The 24,537-nt window shown below is 43.7% G+C and overlaps 2 long non-coding RNA genes across 2 annotated transcripts; one reads left to right on the forward strand and one right to left on the reverse strand.

The window, feature by feature from the left end:
• The first annotated feature begins 260 nt into the window (after positions 1-260).
• Positions 261-24,537, forward strand: LOC310754363. The gene is made up of 2 exons (XR_014543755.1): positions 261-866; positions 24,322-24,537. It is a non-coding gene; the product is annotated as an uncharacterized lncRNA (long non-coding RNA).
• On the reverse strand, positions 4,614-6,850 carry LOC310754373. Its single transcript, XR_014543774.1, has 3 exons — positions 6,243-6,850; positions 5,134-5,205; positions 4,614-4,961 (listed from the first exon to the last, which is right to left on the reverse strand). It is a non-coding gene; the product is annotated as an uncharacterized lncRNA (long non-coding RNA).

A 24,537-nucleotide genomic window follows, 5' to 3' on the forward strand; every position in this document is an offset into this window, starting at 1 on the left:
CTGCGTGTACAGAGGAATGAGTGAAAAACAACACATACACAGAAAAGGCCACAAGGGATGAAGATGAGTAGCACCGTAATGTACCAATCAGTCCTCGCTGCTTCCACGAGTTGCCCAATCAGCGTTTAAGAAATGAAGGTTCACTTTCTTATACTGCTGCTATTCTTTTTTTTTTCTTCCAGGCGCTCCTGTAATCCCCCTCCCTCCCTACGACCGCACTCCCCGCCCCATACAGGTTTGATGACCTGAGAGGCGTCGTGGTTGGCCAAAGGAAGAGCCAATCGGCGAGCGCGAGAGCCGAGGGGAGGTGGAGGGGTGGAGCCGCTGAGGAAGTAAACAACTCGTCAGCGCGCGGGCGACCGTTGGAGGAGCAGGAGGGATGTGTGCAAAATTAACCGTCCCAGCTGCCGCTGCTGTGGAGGCGCGGGGGGAGAGGCGCGTCCACGTTGCCTGGAGCGCCGCGGGCTCTCCGAACCGCTCCCGCCCGCCACAGCCACGCCCCTCAGGCCGCGGTGGGGGGGGGGGGGAGGTTGGGGAAGGGGGTGCCCTCCTATACCCGAAATTAGCGGATGTAGTTCAGCACTTGTTTCCGATGGTGTTCCCTCATAAACAGCAGGCGCGCATTTCCTTCGCAGTTGATAGATGGGGAGGGACGATTTACCTCAAGGGGGGGGGGAGAAGGGAGGGGGATTTCTCTCTTCACACAGCAGGAAATTTACATCAGGTAGGGCAATACTGTCCCTTTTTACACACGGCAAGTAGAGGGAAGTAAATTTTCCTCAAGTGGGGCAATATCTGTCTTCACGCAATAGGTAGATGGGAAGAAATTTGCTTCAGATGGGGCAATATCTGCCTTCATGCAGCAGGTAGGTGGGAGTAAAATTTTACTTCAGGATGGGGAATTTTTCAGGATAACAACAAGCAAGAAGAGGAGCTTATTAACTTGTGTAACAATATCATAAAAATGGGAAGGAAACAGAAAAGAAACATGATTCCTGAACTTAGCCCTGTGTCCTAACGTAGGGCTGTCTCATTTGCCTAGGCTAAAAGCTCATAGCAAAGACATCTTTTAATCATTAGGAGCTTTCTTTGTGGATGGTGGTGTTACGAGATATGTTTGCTTTTCAGGTTTTTTAAGTGTTGCTTTTTTAAAAGCTATTCTTGAAAAATAACCCAGAATTTGAATTCAAAATTAATTAAAGCACTCAAAACAATACATCTGAGAAGCTGCAGATTTGTTCATAGTAGTGAATTCTGATCACCCTTCTCAAGCTGATTTTGTATCTGTAGTGTAGAATGTGGGAGGTGATATTAAGGAGTAAAATAAGATCTGAGGTAAAAAGGTTGAACAGAACACAAAGAGGATATCACTTTGTGGAAAGTACTTGGGAAGACATATTTAGGTAGCAATCCTTGATGGAATAAACCCCATTGTAATCAGTAAGACTTCACAATAGAGATGGTTATGATTGCACTGTTCTATATTTTAGGGAACCACTGTATGCTACAAGTTCAAATGCCACCCTCACAGCCATTTTCAATGGGCTCCCCAAAAGTGCAATGTAAATACAAATCTATCAGTCCTGGATATTAAAATGATTACAAATATAAATGCTCTGCTAGATTTGACTAAATTCCAACCTAGTTCAGCAGCACCACCCCACTACCAAATGCCTCTGGGAAGCCCACAAGCACAGCATAATAGCAGCAACATTCGGCCATTGTTGCTTCTCAGAAACTGATACCTTATGGCTGCATACAAGCCATACATTTAAAGCACATGATTTCCTCCCAAAGAATCCTGGAAATTGGTTTGTTCAGATTGCTGAGAATTGTTGCTCTGTGATGAGTAAACTAAAGTTTCCAGGATTATTTGAGGGAAGTTATGTGCTGTAAATGTATGGCTTGAATGCAGCCCAAGCAATAATGCTCCTGAACATTGAGGTTGCATACAGCCATTATGCTCTGTGCATTTGTCTAAACCCCTTTACAATTCTAGGCATCACCACATCTTATGACAGTGAGTTTTACAAATTATATGCTATGCAAGTAGTACTTCCTTTTGTTCATCCTTGATTTGTGGCTAATTTGTTTCATTGGAAGATCTGCAGTTCAAATTATTATTTAAGAGGAAGAAAACTTATTTTCCTCTCCACCCAGATTGAGAGATCACAATGAACATTTGTATGTTCATAATATAACTCATCATTTGCAATTAGAGTGTTTGCTTGATCCTGACAATTTTTTTACAAACTAAGGTACAAAATGCAAAAGCAATGCTTGTGTTATGTGCCTTTGAGATTCAGATAGTTAATGTGCACATTCAGGAATCAATTTTAAATGGCATATTCAGTCCCAAGTTTCTCACACTCAAGTTTCAAGATTTCAGGGGCAAGTAAGGACTTCCAAAAGCATGCTGTACTTTAGAAGTTTTATATTTGTACAGTGTTGAGTTACTGTAGACAGTTTGGAAATAAATTTATTAACAGCTGAAAGCAGGTTCCTATATTTATTTTTTGCCTTCCTTTGAAGAACTTGATGTTGTTTACAAAGCTTTCCCCTACTCATTTATCCTCACAACACCTTTGTGCAGTAGATTAGGCAGGGAGGTAGTGACTGGTGCAAGGTCATCTAGTAAGCTTCATGGTTGAAGAGAGAATTGAACCTGGATCTCCCTGGTCTTTGCCTGATACTCAAACTAATACAGTGGTGCCTCGCAAGACGAAATTAATTCGTTCCGCGAATTTTTTCGTCTAGCGAATTTTTCATCTTGCGAAGCACGAAATCCCATAGGAATGCATTGAAAATCAATTAATGCGTTCCTATGGTCAAAAAAAGCCCAAACAAAGCCAAATTTGGTACAACAAGAGTTTATTAAGTGCTCTTTAAAGTCACACATACTGTAAAGAGCATTTCAAAATTCAAACCCAGAATTTTTTTTAAAAAACAGCAGAGTGGCCCAATGGTCACAGAAAATCATAAAAATGCAGGGAAAAAAAACAAGCTTCCAGATTCTTCCAAACCCCTCTCCCCAACTGTTCCCCCAGCCACCCAGCACACAGAAATTCAAATCCAGAATTTTTTTAAAAAAACAGCAGAGTGGCCCAATGATCACAGAAAATCATAAAAATGCAGGGGGGAAAAACAAGCTTCCAGATTCTTGCAAACCCCTCCCCAACACCAAGTCCTTGAATTCCAAACACCCCAACCCAAAATCCAACCCCCCCAAAAAAAGTTTTAAAAGCTTAACTTACCAAATGGCTGCAAAAGAAGTTTTGGAAAAGCTTCAAAAATCACCAAAGTCTTTAAAAACCTCAAAAAAGGTTACTATGTACACTGCGTTCTATGAGTTGCTCCTCGAAGTCAAGTCGCAACTGTATTAACGGTGTTAAGAAAAAGGAAACAAACTTGCAAGACGTTTTCGTCTTGCGAAGCAAGCCCATAGGGAAATTCGTCTTGCGAAGCAGCTCAAAAAACGGAAAACCCTTTCGTCTAGCGAGTTTTCCGTCTTGCGAGGCATTCGTCTTGCGGGGCACCACTGTATGTCAGACTGGCTATCAGATATGAGTACACTATTGTTCTGTTTTATGACTTCCTACAAAAGGAGAAAGATGAAAGTCCTGTTCATGTACCTGCCTACAATGAATAGGTTCAGAGTTGGTTCTCCAGCAAGAATCTGGCTTGCCTTTCAAACTGTACTGTTCCATTTAACACAACCACTACAACTGACCTTTTACTGTGAACAGTGAAGGGACAGAAGGCTCTTAAGTTATGCCCTCACACAGCTCTCCATTTGTCTACAGGTGAAGCTGAAGAACCAGGGCTGTATCCATGTGGGACAGCTGAGGCACCTCTGTAGATGGCAGCAAAATTTTATACCAATTGAACCTAAACAGGTTTTAGAATTGCTCCCTGGGTCTTTTAAGGGAATCATACAATTGTAGAGTTGGAAACGACTTCGTTGGTCATCTATTCCAACCCCCTGCAATGAGTAGATATGCTGCCATCTGTAGCTTTCCTTTTTATTTTGAACTAATGTGATGCTAACATGTTGCCTATGTGCAGTATTACATGTGTTTCTGTGTCACCACTTTGAAAAATAATATTTTAAAGGTGTAATGGCTTCATTTTGAAAAATGTTGATGTTGTGCATTATACTAGCCATTCTTAGTTGGGAGAAGTAGTTTGCTTCCATCAGCTTGCTAACAGAATGACATTTAAGCGCCTCACAGAAGAAAATGAATGCTACTTCCTACAGTGGATTCTCTAATCAGTCTACTATACTTTATAATAAAGTGATTACAGAACTTTGTATCACTTAAATTCTAGTTGCTGTCTTACTCAGGATTAAGTCCCATTGGATTCAAGGGGAGTTTTAAATGTGTGCAAAAGTTTGCAGCCAAAGTTGTTAAAGGTCTAAAAAAATTCCTGATTAATACACAGTCTATAAGAATGTACTGTGGATGAAGCTCTTGGGGAGCTGCTTAGTATTTATGCACTGTGTGAAAAAAGTAGAATGTAGTTCTACTACTAACACACCCCTTTTCTGCTTCCTTTATTCATCCAGTACATACTCAAATATCAAATTCATCCCAAAAAAGGCATCTTGAAAATTTAAAAATTATGAAGGTTTTTTTATTTGTAAACATAAGCAAGGTATCTTGAGAAAAGACAATAACACATGAAATTTATTATAAGGATGAGAAATTATATGAACATTTAGAATAAAATCACTCATTATTGTTACTGATTTGCAGAGCAAATGATACAGTTTTACAAACACTTGGAAAGAAAGAGAATGGTTTTTGTGAATAAAATTGATTTTGTTTTGTCTGCTACCAGAACTGAATTTTTGCTGAAGGCAATGTGGAAGAAATTTCCCAGAAAATATTTGTTTACTTGCTCTTTCATCTGAGTCCACTGGTTTGTTTTGACAGTCACTATGACAAAGCTGCTTTTACCTATCAGGAAGATAAGTGCTTTATTAGCATTTCCTGTTTACAGTCACAAGGATTACACAAATCACATTTTTATCAAGCAAGTCAGTAAACTATATGTAATCTTACATAATTATTTTAGTTTTAAAAATACTGAAAGGGATACAGTTAGAGGGAATGTGTGCATTTTCCCCACCTGTTTAAGTGATCAAGGTACTGTAGAAGGTTACTGTTGCTCACTCTTCCAAATGGGATAAAATGGACAGTTCTATGGACACAGGAAAATGTATGGGCTTAGTCCAAATCCTAAGCTCCCTCAGGCATCAGCCCATCTTGAAAACAGGTGGAGAAAATAAATTTCTCCAAATTTTCAGGAGCAGGTTTCTGGTTACCTTACTTAACTGTATGATTTCCCAAAGGATTTTCCATTTTCTTCTTGTTTGTTAACTTAAAAATGACTCACACTGCTCATGACAGTGTAAGGTTCCCTCCCCTGCTGTTTGTCAGCTGCACTTCGTGGAATGCCTTGGGAGTAATGCCATGTTGCACTTCATTATTCCTGAGGCATTCTGGGAAGTGTGGTTGGCAGTAAGCAGTGCAAGGTTCTCTCAACAGTGTCTCCCCAACAACACTTTCTGCAAAAACAAGGAAGGTGCATGAATCCTGAAAAGTTTGGATACATTTCTCCCTCACTGCACAAAATAGCACAAAATTGTCCCCTCCCCCATTTTCCAGGAGGGGAATTTGGCCCAGTGTTAGTTTTAACTTGTGTGCAGGGACCTCCAGACTGGAGCCTTATTTTGGAGGTTCGTTATCATACCAGTGGAATACTGCTGTGGAAAGTAATGTGGGACAGAATGGTTTTATGGGAGTATTTCCCCCTTGGCGTGCATGGGTTGGTTGCTTTCATGCCTGGGTGTTTTAATGCCTGTAGACATTGTTGACATGCTACTCTCAGGTTGGTGGGAGTCATTGGTGGTGCTATGGTCACTAAGGAAGTGGCCAATGAAGTTGGTATGTTCACTGCTGTTTGTTCCATTGTTTTCATTTCAACTTTGCTGCTGGGGCTGGGGTCAATAAAGTTTCAACTATGCTACCCTGGCATTGTTACACTGGTGTAAGTTGGCCACCAGCATGATGTGACCGTAGGATTTCCAAGCACCATGTGATTCTTAATACACTAGGCACAGTGCTTCACCTTAATACCAATGGTAGGAAAGCTATAATATTTGCAGGTAAGAAAAAAGAGATTTTGAAAAGGGAGAGAAGGGTCAAAAGTATGGTAGTTTGAGCAGCCAGACTTACCATTTTTTCATTGTTTAAAAGGGCAGGTCCCTCCACATTCAGTTTCTTAAGGCATGCTGCTGTTGCAATATAGGGAGCATTGCTATGCACATGAACCTGAAGCCAGTGTAAGTTCAGCTGGTGTAATGTCATATCAGATCCAAACCCCATCCAGCAGCAAGGCTGCTGCTCTGTTTAACCCTGACAGAGAGAAAACAAGCCTTTAAAATAACATTTTGTGCCAGATTCACAGTCACATGACCAAGCTGAACATGCTTAGGATCCACCCTCAGTTCCACCCACCCCCGGTCTCACCTTACCCCCTTTTGGAGGACTTAAACCAGCCTTGGCTTAGCTGGGATGAGCAAGCTACTCCAGCATATTTTTGACTAAGCTGGGGTTGAAGACTTAAAACTGACTGAGCTGGAGATTTTAGCATCCTAAGGTGCTCTTGCCTTAAGATTGCCCTCTTATTCTAATAACACTACAATCCCCATCAGACACTTCTTTTCCTGAAGTGATAAGGTGCTACCTATTCTTGTTTAGTCGTGTCCGACTCTTCGTGACTCCATGGACCAGACCACGCCAGGCACTCCTTTCTTCCACTGCTTCCCGCAGTTTCGTCAAAAGGTGCTACCTATACATGAGGCAAAAAGAAACAAGGTTTTGAAAAATATTTGACTTTCTAACCTTATGTCTCTTGTATACGCTACCAAGATTTAGCATAATTTACTATAGTGAGCTACTTAATATATAGATGTAGGAAAAACATCAAAGTGATGCACAGCTTGAACTCTTGCTAAAAATGGAAAGCTGCCATTACCCCTGATTCTAATTGCTATATTGTGACATCACTCCAGATCTTATGTTTGTGGTGAAAACCCTACATATAACTGCACGGAGAGTGCAAAACAATAACAACTGATAAAGTGTGTGGTTCTAGGTTTTTCTTTGTCAACCCAAGAAAGGTAATATTAAATTTAAAATAATGAGTTATGCTTTTCAAATTGTGGGGGCAGAGATTTGTCATATAGTGCTTAGTTTATGGTATCACTAATTGTCATTATCATTAAGTTAGAATTATAGTATACATATTTATAAAAAGAAAATCATGTTAATGTGAAAACGCTTTGTGAATAAGACCATAAAAGCATATTCTATGACGGCATTCTACCATATTGTCAATTTTGCAAACCATAAAGCTTTTGAAAATTTGTTATAGATGGTTATGAAACAGCACAAGATAGGGGTGTATGCACCCCTTTTCCTAACAAACTAGAGAAACTACTGGAGTGTATGTGGGTTTCTACGAGGCAAGACACAGTGATAACAGCAAGGGACTTTATTGAGCTAACATAACTGAACAACAAAGGCAAAGCAATTGCTTATATTATTATATTATATTATATTATATTAATTATATTATATTATATTATAATATTGTTGCACTAGCCAAAGGCCATGGCAACGTCCAAAGAAGAAAGAAGAAAAACAAGCAGACAGTAGTCTCTACATATGCAGTAAAACCATGATTAAATCTACCAAAATTTCTTATTACACAGAATAAAAAGTAATTCTCAAATAAAATGTGCAGATTAGATCCCAGAGACTCTTTTGCAATTGACCTCTAGCCCATCCAGTTCTTTATTACTAATCTTCCTAGCTGCCTTATAAGGTGGCATAGAGAGCCACCTTAAAAGTCACAGAGCCATCAGTATCACTCAGCAGCCATTTCACCCTCTCCACCCTGGTTAGATTTGTTTTCTTCATGAAAAGCAGTTTTATGAATCAATTTGTTTGGTCCGTGTATAGTGGACATTGTAGTAAGTAATGGCAAATGTCCTCTACAAATTGTTGCCCACACAGACAGAGTCTGTCTTCATAAGGTATTCCATTGTATCATCCATCTATGACCGCTAAGGGCATGAATTGAAAGCGTTCTGTGAAGGTGACACTTAATGAGGCAGATGGAAGATTTGTCAAATATCTGACTTGAAAGTGCATTGTTTTAATAAGCAGAAACCCCAAATTAACAATCTCAGAAAATTAGAATATTAAATGAAATCAGCAAAACAAGGACTGCAAATAGAGCAATATTGCACCTCTGAGAAGTAGAAGCATGCATATGTACTCAGTACTTGGTTTGGGCCCCTGAGGTTGTTAATTTGGGGTTTTCATCAGCTATACACCATGATCACCACAATTATAGCAAATAAAGGCTTGACATATCAAGCCTTTGCATGTCATGAGTCTATCTCCTATATTAGTTTCATCTTTTAAGTTGAATTACTGAAATAAATGAACAACGTGATTTGCTGTCAAAACCCCCAAGCTGTGAATCGTAACTTGGACCTTAAGAGCCAATGCCAGTAGCCCCAACCCTGATAATGGATATGTATGTACTGAATCAGAAGAGAGGGGCTCAGAATCCTTAGTCCAGACTCAAACTCAGGTGGACATAGACCACTGAATACATAACACTCCCTTCCCCTTAGGCACGAACCCTAACCCCCATCAACACACATAGTCCTCAAGATTATAAGAGCGGCAGAGCTCGCCCCCTTGGGTCATTTAGAGATTGTGTTGGAGCTGGTGTCATGGGTGTCACCAGTGTTGTCGCCTTGGCACTGTCTGGCGGTGCAGTGCCAGGGCCCCATTCCTCTGTACTTCCTGGGAACACAGCGTCCTCCTTGGGTGCATCAGCCTGTGAACCGAGCTGATCATTCACTTCATCCCTGTGCTTTGGTGTGGTGGCGGCAGCTGGAGCTGGGGCATCAGTTAGGTGGTGCCACACTTGGTCCACATGCTGGCGGTGGACCCGACTGTCTGGCATGGCAACCTTGTAGGAGACTGGCCAAGTTGCCCTGGTAGCAGCAGGGATCCAGGCAAGGCCATCTCCATAGTTCTGGGTGTAGACAGGGTCATCTGGGGTGAAGGACATGGGGGCCGCTGGAGGCTCCTGGCCTGGAGGCCAATCAGATGCAAGGTTGGGGTGCAGCCGATCCAGGAGCGATGCCAGCTTCCGGTTCATGAGGAGCTCTGCTGGGCTTCGGTCTGTGACGGTGCAGGGCGTGATGTGCTGCTGCAGCAGAAAATCTGCTAAGCGCTGGTTCCAGTCCCCCTGGACAATCCGGGTGAGGGATTCCTTGGTGGTCCTCACCATTCTCTCGGCCTGTCCATTTGTTGATGGGTGAAATGGTGATGACGTGTCATGCTGGATTAGGTTGTCAGCCATGAACTTCTGGAACTCAGCCGATGTGAACTGCGCTCCATTATCGGACACAATGATGTCTGGCAGGCCATGTGTGGTGAAGACCCACTTCAGGGCCCAGATGGCAACCTTGGAGTTCATCGCTGAGACTGGCACCACCTCAAGCCACTTTGAGAAGGTGTCCACAATGATCAAGAATGTCTGACCTTGGAACGGGCCAGCGAAATCAATGTGGAGTCTTGACCATGGTTTTCGCGTCATCTCCCACGGCTGGATCAGGGACTGCGGCCTGGCTGGTCGGAACTCTTGGCAGGTCTGGCAGAACCGGATCCATTCTTCTAATTCCGCATCAATGCCTGGCCACCAGACATAGCTCCTGGCCAGAGCTTTCATGCGGACGATACCTGGGTGACTCACATGCAGATCCTCTAGCACTCTGGTCTGCAGCTTAGCAGGAATCACAACCCGGTTCCCCCACAGCAGGCATCCCTTGTGAACTGACAGTTCATGTTTCCGGGAGATGAATGGGGAGAACTTGGCATCGAGGTGACCCACTGGCCACCCTCTCCACACCCAGTTGAGGACACAGGAAAGGGTGCGATCTTTTGCTGAGTGTATGGCAACATCTGTGGTGTGAAGCGGTGGCTGGGGCAGAGTCTCCAGCAGCATCACGCTGTGGGCTGGGGACGGATCAGCGTCTATGTCTGGCAATGGCAGGTGGCTTAGGGCAGCTGTGTGGCCCAAGCTCTTGCTGGGACGGTGGTGAAGTGCGTAGTCATATGCATTGAGAAAGATGGACCACCTTAGCATCCTTGGGGACAGGATCTGAGGAGTCTGCCGATCAGGAGCAAAAAGGCCCAGCAGAGGCTTGTGGTCAGTCACAATTGTGAAGTGGCGGCCATAGATGTAGTTGTGAAACTTATTCACCCCAGCCACGACAGCCAGGGCCTCCTTGTCGATCCGGGCATAATTGCATTCCGTTGATGACAAGGTCCTGGAGTAGAATTCAATAGGGGCCTCCCGTCCATCCGGCAACTGGTGGCTGAGGACTGCACCGATTCCATATGGGGAGACATCACAGGCAAGCACAACAGGCTTGGTCTCATTGAAATTGGTAATGACACTGTCAGAGGAGAGCAGGTGTTTGACAGCATTGAAAGCAGTGTCCTGAGCACAGCCCCAGATCCAAGGAGCTTTCTTGTTCAATAGCTGGTGCAGGGGCTCTGCAGTGGCCGCCTTATGTGGAATAAAAGAGTGGTAGAAGTTCAACAGGCCCAGGAAGGACTGCAACTCCTGCTTACAGCGTGGCGGTGGAGCACTATGGATGGCCTTTACCTTTGCTGGTGTGGGGTGGATGCCATCAGCGTTGATCAGGAACCCGAGGAACTCAACCTTGGGGACCCCCAGCTGGCATTTTTCTTTCTTCACCTTTAGGCCGGCATCTTGAAAACGGCGCAGGACCTCTCGAAGACGGCATGCAAGCTCTGCCTCGGACCCTCCCGCAATGAGGACTTCACCAAAATATGGAATTACTCCAGGGAGACCCTTCAGGACATCTTCCATGAGGCTTTGGAAGAGGCCTGGGACCACGCTGACACCGAACTGTAGTCTCTTGACACGGAAAGCCCCGTGGTGGGTCACGATAGTCTGTGCCTCAGAGGTGGCCTCGTCAACTGGGAGTTGTTGATATGCCTGGGTCAAGTCGAGCTTCGCAAAGACTTTTCCACTCGCCAGCGATGCAAGAAGGTGACTCACGACTGGAACAGGATACGCATGCTGCTGCAAGGCTTTGTTGAGGGTGCACTTGTAGTCAGCACAGATCCTCACATTCCCGTTTGCCTTGAGGCAAGTGACAATTGGGGTTTCCCACTGAGCATGCAGGACTGGCTCAAGGACTCCTTCTTTGATGAGGTGATTCAACTCTGCATCGATCTTGGGCTTCAGGGCAAATGGCACCTGCCGAGCCTTCATGCGGATTGGTACTACAGCCGGGTTGAGGCTCAGTGCGACCGGTGGGCCCTTGTAGCACCCCAGTGACACATCAAACACGGCTGCAAACTCATCACAGATGGCCTCATAGCTGGACTGGCCTATGTGCTGGACCCCTGTGATATGGATGCCCAGTGCGTCGAACCAGTTGAGGCCAAGTAGGCTGGTGTGGGGGCCTTTGACAACTACCAGCTGCAGCGGTCCGCTAAAATGCTTAAATTCGACAGTGAACGTGCCAATGCCCTGAATGGGCACATGCTTCCCCTGGAAGTCTGTCAGGATCACCTCAAAGGGCTGCAAACAGGGGGCTCCTCCCTTCTGGCAGATGTGATGGTATGTCTCAGCAGAAATAACAGAGAGCGCTGACCCGGAGTCAACCTCCATTTCGCATGGGGTTCCCTGGATGATCACGGCTACTCGAATCTTCTCGCAGATTGGCTGTGCATTCTGGATAGATGTGGCAGCTGGCTCCTGTGTGCAGGTACACTCTGATATGGCATGGCATTCTACTGCACCTGGAGTCCCGCGGTGACCATCCCCAGGCCCTGAAATTGGACGCCAGGGAGTGTCCCACTGTTCCTTCATTTGGCTGGTGCATTCAATATGGCCAGTTTTCCCACATTCCCAACACTGGACATCACAGAAACACCATGACTGGCATTCATGCTGGCCCCCGCAACTGGTGCAATTCACCTCTGCACCTCTCTGTTGGCCAAAACACTTCGACAAGCCAAGGCACAGTCTCAGGATGTCCTCACCTTCCTCACTGTCTACAATCTTCTCTGAGTGCACTGCCTCGGCCTTCCATGCCATGGATGGGCTTTGCACTTGGCGAATCTCTCTCATCATCTTGCTGACTGTCTCTGCCGTGAGGGCCTCGTCTAAGGCAACCTGGAAGGCTAGATCCTTCTTCGCAAAAAGGTGCTGTTGTAGCTTCTCATCCCTTAGCCTGCACACAAGATGGTTGTGGAGCATTATCTCCAGGTCGCTGAAGTTGCAGTGGTGGGTGTCCTGCAGCAAGGTTGTGATGAAGGCCTCTATGGATTTGCCTGAGGCCTGGTTTCGCTTGTAGAACTCGTGCTGGCAAGCAATCTCCAATGGCTGGGAAGCGAAGTGTGTCCTCAACTTCAGCATTATTGTGTTGAATGTCATCTCGCTTAGCTTGGTTGGGGCCTCGAGGGCCTGGGGAATCTTGAACGTGCCAGGCCCACACACACTGAACAGCATGGCTCGCTTCAATAGAGGGTCGGTCACGTTATTGGCCACATGGAAAAACTCAAGCTTGGTGGCATAGGAATCCCATTTCCCTGGGACTGTGGGGTCAAATTGCTTGATGTGGCCCTGGGTGGCCATGAGGTCCGCTCTGTGTGACCTGCCTTGTGGCTGCAATCAGTGATTCCAGCTGGCTCAGGTGGCAAGTCCCCAGTGGTGCTTCAGCTCAGTTAAGGTGACAGTTCCCCAGCAGTGATTTCAGCTTGTGGAAGCCAGCCAGGGCTGCATAACTAGCCTAGCATCCCATGCTTGTTGCCAGTGAAGTGTACATGGGTTTCTATGAGGCCAGACACAATGATAATAGCAAGAGACTTGAGCTAACATAACTGAACAGGGGCAAAGCAACTGCTTAAATGTATTTCTGAAAGCCTGGGCCACTCCCACTCTCAATGTGACTGGCTGTCAAAAACTCCAAGCTGTGAATTGTAACTCAGAACTTAAGAGCCAATGCCAATAGCCCAAACCTTGATAACCAGGGGCTCAGAATTCTTAGTCCAGACTCAAACTCAGGTGAACATAGACCACTGAATACATAACAACTACAAAAGACAAAGAGTCTTTTAGATCTTATAGATCTTCGTGAGAGAAATCTTCTTTGAATCTATCAGATGAAAAAAAGATTCCTTCCTAAAAAGCCATCTTGACTGCCCTGGCAGGGGTCAGGGTGGTAGATTTATCCTATTTTTTTACACATATAAGAGTTTAAAAAGATATATGCCATATTATGTGTGAGGTGCTTTAAGCAATTTTATTTATGTATTTATTGGGGAGGATTGAAGATATATAGAGTAAAGATACTCATAAATAAACATACAAAACAATAATAAATCACACAGACACATACTAAGATAAGAAAAGCAGCATTCTATTTTTAAACTAGACAAACAGATAATCATCCCCATTCCAGAAATAAAAATGCCAAAGGGGAAAAAAATCCAGTTATATACCATGTAGGTGATAAACTGAACTCCTTAGGAAAGGAATTCAGATGGAACCCCTTATAGACTTTTTGTGCAAAAAAGAAAATGAACTTAAGATATCTGGGTTTGAGGATTGAAGAAAATATTGGTTTATACAAAGTGGAATTGTTGAGTGTTATCTTGGAGTGGATGTTTTGAATAATTTTACTATATATAGCTGACAAAGAATCAGAAGTTGTCTTCCCCCACTTTCCTTCCTTCCTTCCTTCCTTCCTTCCTTCCTTCCTTCCTTCCTTCCTTCCTTCCTTCCTCTCTCCTCTCTTCCTCTCTCTCTCTCTCTCTCTCTCTCTCTCTCTCTCTCTCTCTCCCCCCCCCCTTTGGGTTTGGGTTTTCATTCAGATTAGTTTCATTTATCTTTGATAAAAATATATCGGATAGTTAATATTAACTGTTGTATATTTTCCTTCAAACTTTAATAAAGTCAGGGTGTGTGTGAAAGAAATTCTAGATGGTGGACAGTGCACCACTACTGAAAATTTATTGATCCACCCTGTAACAGGTCTCAGCTATAGAAGATAAATGCGAAGCAGAACTTCACTGGCTGATTTTAACACCCAAGAAGAAACATAAAGAAGACGATGGTCTAGTTATCATTGAAGAGGCTGTACCATTTCAGACTACAAGTGGGCACTTACATGGTGAAGTACTCCTATCAGAAAGAGCAAAATTCCTGCACATGGAAGATGGCTCTGAGGGGAGAAAGTTTCTAGCTTAGTTTTCTACGTGCAGGGGGTTTGTGAATGTGAAGACACACTGAAATCATGTGAATCCCATGGAAGTTGGCAACTTCTATGAGAACTACACCTGAGAGTTTTTGATGACTCAGAAGCATATGATTTTAGAGCAGGATCTTTAAATAGTGATGTGTCAGGTTGTTGTTTTTTCTTAAACTGAATTTAGTGTATTGACGGTTTTATTGTACATATACACTTGAGAAAATGATGCTGCCTTATCAATAAGTTAAATTATTTGTCTGAACAATACAAGATATTTATTTACAGGTCTTCATTACAAAGGCAGTTATTTGTTAGTAGCAGAATGTCCATTGTCATTACAAGAAGTATGTGTGTGGAGAGAGAGAGGGGTGGGGATTAACATGTGCAGGGACCATAGGGTCACAGTACACCTCATGCCCAATCCCTATCAGTGAGAACTAGGTCACCCACTGTAAGGGTTGGAGGGCACATGGTTATTTCAACAGTGTCCTCATATGAGTAAATAACAGCTGTTCATTTGCATGGAGGAAAGTAAAGGAAAGTAAACCCACTTCTGGCTGAAACCATCCTTCATCTACCTACTCCAATCTTACATTTTGTTTCTTGGTTATATCAGATATGATAAAATGTTGGGAATGTAAGATGAAGTGTTGAAAATAGGCTTTTGTCAAGGTAGATGGTTTAAATTATTGATAAAGCTCAGGCTACAACTCCATGCTTACCATTATTTGGAAAATGCCTTACTTAATGCAATGGGATGCACTTCTGCATTAATAATATGCATTGGATTGTGCTGTTATTACTGTTTCCATTGTGCTTAGGACTTGTGTTATATGGTCTCGGCAGCCACTCCCAGTCACCAGTCTAGCTGCTGCATTCTGGATTACGGGTAGTCGTAGCTTCAAGTCACCTTCAAAGGTAGCCCCACGCAGAGCGCATTACAGTAGTCTAAGTGGGAGATAACCAGAGCATGCACCACTCTGGTGAAACAGTGCACAGACAGGTAGGATCTCAGCCAGTGTACCAGATGTAGCTGATAGGGATGTCCTGGGTGAAGAATTAACCCATACCTCCATGGATAGCTATGAGGTCCAGCTCCAAGGGTCTTCTGGTGAATCCCTCACTGCAAGAAATGAAGTTACAGGGAACCAGGCAGAGGGCCTTCTTGGTAGTGGTTTCATCCCATCAGATGTCAAGCAGATAAACAACTAGATGGCTTTTAGAGGACATCTGAAGACAGCCCAGTACAGGGAAGTTTTTAATGTTTGATGTTTTACTCTGTTTTTATAATTTGTTGGAAGCTGGCCAGAGTGGCTGGAGCAACCCAGGCAAATGGATGGGGTAGAAATATACTACTACTACTACTACTACTACTACTACCACTACTACTACTGCTAATGGGAAGGAGGAGGAGGAACATGTTACACTGGAAGCAAAACCCATTGTGGTAGTGGTGCTAGTAGGAAGATGTTTTCAACCCCTTTCACTTATACACAAAATGTGTTTGCAAATACATTTTTGAAAGAGTTATGAATTTCTAGTCATTTGAGAGATACTTAATAACTCCAAACTCTGAAGATTTACTAACATGCTTTAACAAAAAAATTTTTTTCTTCCAGTAGCACCTTAAAGACCAACTAAGTTAGTTCTTGGTATGAGCTTTCGTGTGCATGCACACTTCTTCAGATACACTGAAACAGAAGTTGCCAGATCCTTCTATATAGTGAGAAGGTGGCGAGGGGTATTACTCAGAAGGGTGGTGGGAATGGGTGATTGGCAGATGAGCCTGTTGACGACTCTTAACGACTGCAATAGGTCTTACAGGAAAAAGCAAGGGGTGAGAAGGTGAAAAAGGGCTTTGTCATGTATAATGAGATAAGAATCCAATGTCTTTGTTCAGACCAGGTCTCTCCATGGTTTTAAGTTTGGTAATGAGTTGCAATTCAGCAGCTTCTCTTTCCAGTCTATTTCTGAAATTCCTTTGTAGTAATACAGCTACTTTGAGATCTTGTATAGAATGTCCTGGGAGATTGAAGTGTTCTCCTACTGGTTTCTCTGTCTTGTGATTCTTGATGTCCGATTTATGTCCGTTTATTCTTTGGCGTAAGGTTTGGCCTGTTTGTCCAATATAGAGAGCTGAGGGACACTGTTGGCATTTGATGGCATATACAATGTTAGACGATGAGCAATTGAATAGTCCCGAGATGGTATGTGTGATGTTGTTGGGGCCAGTAATGGTGTTGTCCAGGTGTATGTGGCAGCAAAGTTGGCATCTGGGTTTATTGCAGGCTCTGGTGCCAGTGTCCGTGTTACGTCTGGTTGTAGTATTATTGTGGGTTAGGAGTTGTTTAAGATTGGGTGGCTGTCTGTAGGCAATGAAAGGTCTTCCTCCCAGAGCTTGAGAAAGAGAACTGTCATTGTCCAGGAGAGGTCAACAGGCTCATCTGCCAATCACCCATTCCCACCACCCTTCTGAGTAATACCCCTCCCCACCTTCTCACTATATAGAAGGATCTGGCAACTTCTGTTTCAGTGTATCTGAAGAAGTGTGCATGCACACGAAAGCTCATACCAAGAACTAACTTAGTTGGTCTTTAAGGTGCTACTGGAAGAAATTTTTTTTTTGTTTTGACTATGGCAGACCAACACGGCTACCTATCTGTAACTGTAACATGCTTTGTGAAATTAGTCCCTCCCATTTAATATCTTTTGAGATATTCTATGCTATATATAAAGATTTAGGATGAGGCTCAGTGACACTGCATTGCATAATATCATGACTTGCAGAGTTGTTTTGGTGTGTGACTTTGGATGTTATACAGGTTGTCTCAGCAACCTGGATCAGGTCAGCATTGCTAAACCAACACCATCAGATATAACACAGTAGTACTGAGTAAAGGTATTGTAAGTCAGGGAGAGGTTATTAAAACATGTGGGTCTGAAACAAATCCACACAGCATTGTAACAACTTCTTGGATTCTACAGAACCATATACAGTATAACTTCCACTTTCTTGTATCCAAAGGGAAACCCTTTATAAGGAGATGGTGATATGCAACATAAATAAAGCACTGGAGATTCTGAAGCACCTCCACACCTTAAAAGTGAACCAAGATAGTGGGCTCAATAGTGTTTCCTTCCTAAATAAAACTCAAAGCAAAGTTGCTAATTCAGGGCAAATAACAATTAATTAGTTTAACTAGATCACAACCCCAGAGTCTCTGTATACCCCTGTAAATAAATAATAAATGTTATTTATTGTTTGCCAGTGTATAAAGAACACAGAATGATTGTGTACTCAAAGTTTTGCATTTGCCAAATTGTCAGAAAGGTACACCACCAGATGTTTTGAAGTTGTTTATGCATTCCAGGCTCTTATGACTACACTGGGATGGTCCTTGTAGACCTGAGTGCTGGGCAGAGTGTACCTACATATGGTAACCTCGGGAGCGGCTCAGATAAACAGTTGTTACTTAAAGGCTCTCTGAGTCATCATTCCTTATTCTGCATTGCATAAATGAACATGCTATGTTGGAACACAGCCATGAGTAGCGTATTTGCTCCCTTGTGGCTGGCAGGAAGCTTGTTTTCATCAGCTAGTATATAGGAGAACGGGGCTACTGCTCGAACTGACTTGCTAATAGGATAAACAGCCCTGTGGAGCCTCTCTTTATGCTCATACATAGATGTTTGTAACATTTGTATTAGTACAGAACGCACTGTGAAATGGGAGTAGGTGAAAGCTTTGGGCAACTACCTCAGAGTAAAGGCATAGGCTGCTGCATGTGAACCTGTTTATAGCACAAAAATGTAGTTTTTTTCCAATCCAGAATCATTCACGCTTGTCCTCAACATGCTGATTTCAATCTAGAGTTGTTCTATAGCCTGCTGTCCACAAGGGCAGGTGTGGTTACTTGCTGCGCATTTGAAAACCCTGCAATAATCTACTTTCTGAATGAAACCAGTCTCTCCAGAACCTAATCGAAGGGAGGATTTTCAAATGCCTATCAAGCCTTTGGCTGAGCTAGTGCAATGTCGTAGAATGATCATGAGCATTCCATTTGCTAAGAGAAATTGACTGCAACAGAGTAGTCACATTAGTCTAGTTTTGTGAGTTGAAGTGAAAAGGTCTTCAGGCGTGGTGGGGGCGGAGAAATCTCACACAGGTTCACACAGGTAATTGGTGTATTCCTTCCATGTAAACATGATTGCTTTACAGGATACTAAGCATTTTCTCTTTCCCCCTTTCTTCAGTTTAAATATCCAACTTTTGACATCTACATAGTACATTCTAGTGTACTATAAGTGAGAAGGAATTGTGTGATAGGACTCACCCCTCCAAGAGTTTACAGTAGGCATTGGTGGCCCTTTCAAGGTCCTAGTTACTCTGTTGGATATGGATACAGAGAGGACTCAAGACAGTTCTCATTGGGATGGGAAACCTTTATAGCCTAGCAGACCATATTGTTATCACTACCCCTTGAGGACCAAGTTTGTTGACTGGGCAGAGCTGTCCTGATAGTTTCCCAAAGGGTATATGAAAAAAAATCCCAGGATTTAAGGTGGGCATAGACAATGGCAGAGTCTCCCCCTGAAATGTTGGGTCCTGGAGATACCTGAAGGAAAGGTGCTTTTTACATACAAATTACATGTGGACTCCTAAAAGCATGCTTACTTGAATGTTAGCTTCATCAAAATCAATAGGCCTTCAGAGAAAACAGGTTTAGGATGAGAGTGTTAATATGAAATTTGTTATTTTTTTCAGAAATCTCATTTGGATAAAGCCCCCCCCCCCAGTCTTTGTCACCCCCTTCCAAATATAGTGGTACCTCGGGTTACAAACTTAATTTGTTCCGGAGGTCTGTTCTTAACCCGAAACCGTTCTTAACCTGAGGTGCACTTTTGCTAATGGGGCCACCCGCTGCTGCCATGCTGCTAGCACGCGATTTCCATTCTCATCCTAGGGCGAAGTTCTTAACCCGAGGTACTATTTCCAGGTTAGCGGAGTTTGTAACCTGAAGCGTTTGTAACCCAAAGTGTTTGTAACCCGAGGTATCACTGTATTTCTCCCCCTTGTGTTGCAACTGTGACTAATAGGTTTTTGTACTGCCACTGAAATGTGTAGAAGAATTTCATTTATATCCTATCATTCAACCCTAATAGGCTCTTGGGGTGGTATATTCCATCAGTGTGAGAAATTTGAGCAAAGCTCTCTCAGATTTTTAGTGTGAAAAAGGGGGGGGCGGGACCTGGCATCTTGCCTTAGCTGCCACTGTTCTCAAAAATATATCCACAGATCTACACAATATTTTCACGGGGAGCGGGCGGGTGGTGGGGAGCAAACTGTTACAGCAGTAACAGGATACCAAGTGCAGAAAAAATATATTTTGCAGTGGGTTGAAAGAACAGGGGAACTATGCACCATTCAATATTTACAGTAACTGTAGCTTGTGATTCTGTTGTCAGGGACAACATTTGTTTACTCTTGTTAATCATTTATTCTCCTCAAGATTCACTTTTCTCCAGCATCTAGAAAAAAATGAATACTAGATTATATAATAATGAGTTGTAGCTCTAATTACCAAAGTAATCAAATGCATTTTTAACAAGATCTGTCATGGTGGAAAAACATGTCCTGTTATCTAATGATTGTAGCATTGTACCATAGGGCACAAACACATCTAGGCCACAGAGGGAGACATGACAGACAATTCTAATGCATCTGTACTTTTGAGGTAGACCTCAGCCCTGAGCTACTGTCCTTAGCTGAATTGCCCAAACATAAAGTCCCCATTATAACAATGTGATGTATATGAACAAATGGTGTTGCAGTTTTGTGTTCATTGCCCTCTCTCTAGTATTGTAAATAGTGTGTAATAATATTTTCTGTGTTAACCAAATCCTGTACTGGTTCCGGGCTATTTTGCTGAATAGGCAAAACTATCTACTTGAACGCCTCCACCCCCCAACAAATTGCTAACTTCAATTTTCAAAAATGGGTGTCTTGTACAAAAAAATGAAAAGCACAGAGCTTGAAACTGCTATTTTTTATTATTTAAAAAAATGCAGTAATAAGTACCATATTTTTCGCTCTATAGGACGCACTTTTCCCCCTCCAAAAATGAAGGGGAAATGTGTGTGCGTCCTATAGGGCGAATGCAGGCTTTCGCTGAAGCCTGCAGAGTGAGAGGGGAGACCCCGCCGCCAGGCCCGCAAGCTCCGGGGACAGCGGTGAGGCGCAGCGCGTTTCCCCGCTGTCCCCAGACCTGGTCTGAGGGCGGGCGGCGGGGAGAAGAGCGCTTCTCCCCGCTGCCTGCCCTGCAAGCTCTGGGGACAGCGGGGAGGCGCAGCGCGTCTTCCCGCTGTCCCCGGACCTGATCTCAAGGCGGGCGGCGGGGAGAAGAGCGCTTCTCCCCGCTGCCTGCCCTGCAAGCTCTGGGGACAGCGGGGAGGCGCAGCGCGTCTACCCGCTGTCCCCGGACCTGGTCTCAAGGCGGGTGGCGGGGAGAAGAGCGCTTCTCCCCGCTGCCTGCCCCGCAAGCTCCGGGGACAGCGGGGAGGCGCAGCATGTCTTCCCGCTGTCCCCGGACCTGATCTCAAGGCGGGTGGCGGGGAGAAGAGCGCTTCTCCCCACTGCCTGCCCCGCAAGCTCCGGGGACAGCGGGGAGGCGCAGCATGTCTTCCCGCTGTCCCCGGACCTGATCTCAAGGCGGGCGGCGGGGAGAAGAGCGCTTCTCCCCACTGCCGGCACCACAAGCGCCTGGGGGGGGGGAATAAATTTTTTCCCCTTTATTTCCCCCCAAAAAAACTTGATGCGTCCTATGGGCCGGTGCGTCCTATGGAGCGAAAAATACGGTAATCTGTTTAAAACTGTGCTCCTCAACAGGTCAGTATTGTGCCTCACTAAGGTCTGTACCCTAGACGGCTGCCTAATTGGCCTAATGATACCACTGGCCCTGACAAAATCAGCTGTAGGGTGCAACCATATAGATATAAACAGTAATCTAATATAGTGTTTGGAATAGAATGGATTCACTTGACAATTCCCTACTGCTCAGCAAGACTGTGGGGTGTGTATGGTGCGGGTAGGGATTGATATTGTCATGTTATCAGTTTTAAGATGGATAAGCCTGGGTAAGCGCCAGGACCCCTGAAATCTCACACTGCTGTAGAAATGGGGGGGGGGGGCGTGGTGTGTAACACAGGCACTTACTCAGGGTTCAAGTTTCCTTTTGGAAAGGAGGCACGGCAGAGATTGCAGTGTCTTTATGAAATGCAGTCATACTGTTAACATGCCATCTAGTTTGGCCTTAAGCTGGTGTTGTTTGAAAAAGTCGGTATGAATACAGGCAGACAGCCACCCTGGTCACCTCACAGCATACCTTTTAATTTTGATGGAGCCACTCCCTTGGGAAATATAGACTAAAGTTAGCAAAACTTCTGGAGGACATACTCAGCTATTCTGTGCTTGATTACTTGAAACTGAGTCAGAGTAGTTCTTGCAGAAAAAAGAAAGCAATCTCACCTTACTACAAGAGCTTTTCAAGTTCATTCTGAGTCATCATGACAAGAGTTTGAGCAGCAGGCTAGACTGCATGCAGAATGTGTGTGTGTGTGTGTGTGTGTGTGTCTGTGCGTACTTGTGCTTTGAAAGAGTAAACAGCTTTGATACAAGGTATACCCTTGAAGTTATGTCAAAATGACCTTGGTAACACTATGTCACATCAAACTGATGCTGATTAAGTGCAAACATTTGCATGGTGATTATGTGGCACCAAAAAGAAGGAACAAATCGAAGAACTTTCCCCCAAAAATATTAGTACACCTGTCCTAATCCAGCTGAAGTTACTTGTGCTAGCTAAGTTTGATCAAACAAGTTAATTTGTCTCGTTGCCTCAGTGGGATCCATGGGGCAGTCATGTACATGCATCATCAAAGGTATCTGTTTTCTTATGAGCTTACTCCCTAATTAGTGTGCGGAAATCAGAACCAACTAACTCTAGTTTTGTCTATGTCCTCCCCCTCACTACAGAGTTCTACAAAGAGGAGGAGGAAACTGGCAGACCACGCCAACTGCAAAACTGTAATTAAGGAAGCAGACAGTGGGGAGTTAACTGAGGGTGGACTGGTGTGGGTCAGTTCCAAATGCCTCTTCATCACCTTAAGCAGGTGATGAAGGCTGCAGCTCCCCACCCCACTGACTGCCCGCCATGCTCTAGAATTCAGTGGCATGCTAACTCTGACCATGGGCATTATGTTTGTCTAATAAGTCTAATAACCATTCATATCTCTCTCTCTCTCTCTCTCTCTCTCTCTCTCTCTCTCTCTCTCTCTCTCTCCTCCATTAAATGAACTAATTCCTATTTAAAGCCTAGCTAGTAACCATCACCACATCTTCTGACAGAATATGCCCACACAAATGATGGATATATTAATGCATATGCTCTCTGTCTGGCTCCAGGTTTCTTTGGGCCTTTGAGCAACCAAATATCACTGGGGCACCTTTATCACCACCTCTTCTATTTAAGGGGAAAAAAACCCCACTGTGATTTTGCTCTCTCCTTCCCCTCCCCCGGCTTGGTTTTTTTGGTTCTGTGGGGTCCTAACAGAGACAGATTTAAGGCAGTATGACCAGTTTCCCTGCACAGGTTGCCAAGCTGTGGGGATGCCTTCTTGCCTCCTTCACAGCCCAAACCATTAGTGGGCAAGAGATGTTGGAAGTACAACAACTGAGATCATTCAGTTTGTAACTTAAGGGTTGGTTCTGTTAGTGTTAAAGTCAATTAGCCTAGAAGGAGACAGGTGGAGGTGTTGCTTAGCAACTAAGCAGAGTGGGATGATCCTCACTGAGGTAGCACATGCTCTTATTAGCTGTATAGTTCTGAGGGAGTTTCATGTCTTCCTGCTTTGTACAAGGCCTGAATTAAGAAATACAGAATCTCTGTGTTTGTTTCCCCTCAAATTATACACTGCTTTGTTCAGTTTACTCAGTACTATCAAGTGCTATCAAGCCTTTTCAGTGACTTTGCTAGCAAGAAGTGCCCTGCTGGCCAAACACTCTGTTCTCACAGTAGCCAAGCAGATGCCCATGGAAAGCCTACAAGCAGGGCATGAGTGCAAGAACACTTTCCGCACAGTGGAAGTGGAGCCAACAATTGTGGGTGGTAGCCACTGATAGGCTTGTCCTCCATTCATATCTGTCAATGGTCAGATCATGGAACAACCTTCCTTTAAATCCAAACGCCAAGCTTCTAATGTCCTTCTGCATCCAGCACAAAATAGCATTGTCTTTGTATTGTCTCACAATTTAGATCATAAGCTCATTGTGCAAGGGGCTTAAGAAAAGAAAAGAAAAGAAAAGAAAAGAAAAGAAAAGAAAAGAAAAGAAAAGAAAGAAGATTTTGCCTATATTGCCCTGTGAAGCACCATATACACTGATGGCTCCTATATAAATAAAATAAACAATAGTGATTATTGTTAAAGCTCTGGAAGTCCTCCATAACTTATCTGATGCAAAAGACCTACCAAAGAGTTATAACATGAGTTTGGGAGAAAATGAGGTTAATTCTCATATATTCCTTTTAAAGACAAAATAAAAATTGATCTCCCATGCCTTATAAAACAGCATCTAAGATATCTTACCATATAAAGGATTTCACATTAGAAAAGACATCACTGAGAAGGAACAACAAATGGGTTTTATGGCACCTTAAAGACTTGCAACTTTAATAGATTAAACAATGATTAAGAATACTCAACAGCTTATGCAATTAGTTAAATTGAAAGTAACTAGTCCCTTACATTTTAAAAAATTGGTTCCTTTGATACTTGCAGAAGAATTGCTCATTGTCATTTATCAGAGGATGTTTGTTCAAGCATGTCATATAATCCCGTCAAACAAAACTAACAAACTTTTGTTTCTTTTCTTACAGCCAGTTCATACGTTATTTGGAGCCAGCTGATGCATGGAAAAAGACTTCTCACACAAGTGGTGTCTTACGCAAGTTGTGTGTAATGTCAGAGCAGGTACTCACAGAAGATCGCAATGGCTACTTGAGCAATAACAACACAGGGCTTATTTCCAAGGCCCTCATTGGCATTGCTAAGTAACTAGAACAAGATGAGAAAAGTAAAACTTTAGTCAGATT

The sequence above is a fragment of the Podarcis filfolensis genome, assembly GCF_964270895.1.
Source record: "Podarcis filfolensis genome assembly, chromosome: Z".
In the NCBI taxonomy this organism is placed as follows: domain Eukaryota; kingdom Metazoa; phylum Chordata; class Lepidosauria; order Squamata; family Lacertidae; genus Podarcis; species Podarcis filfolensis.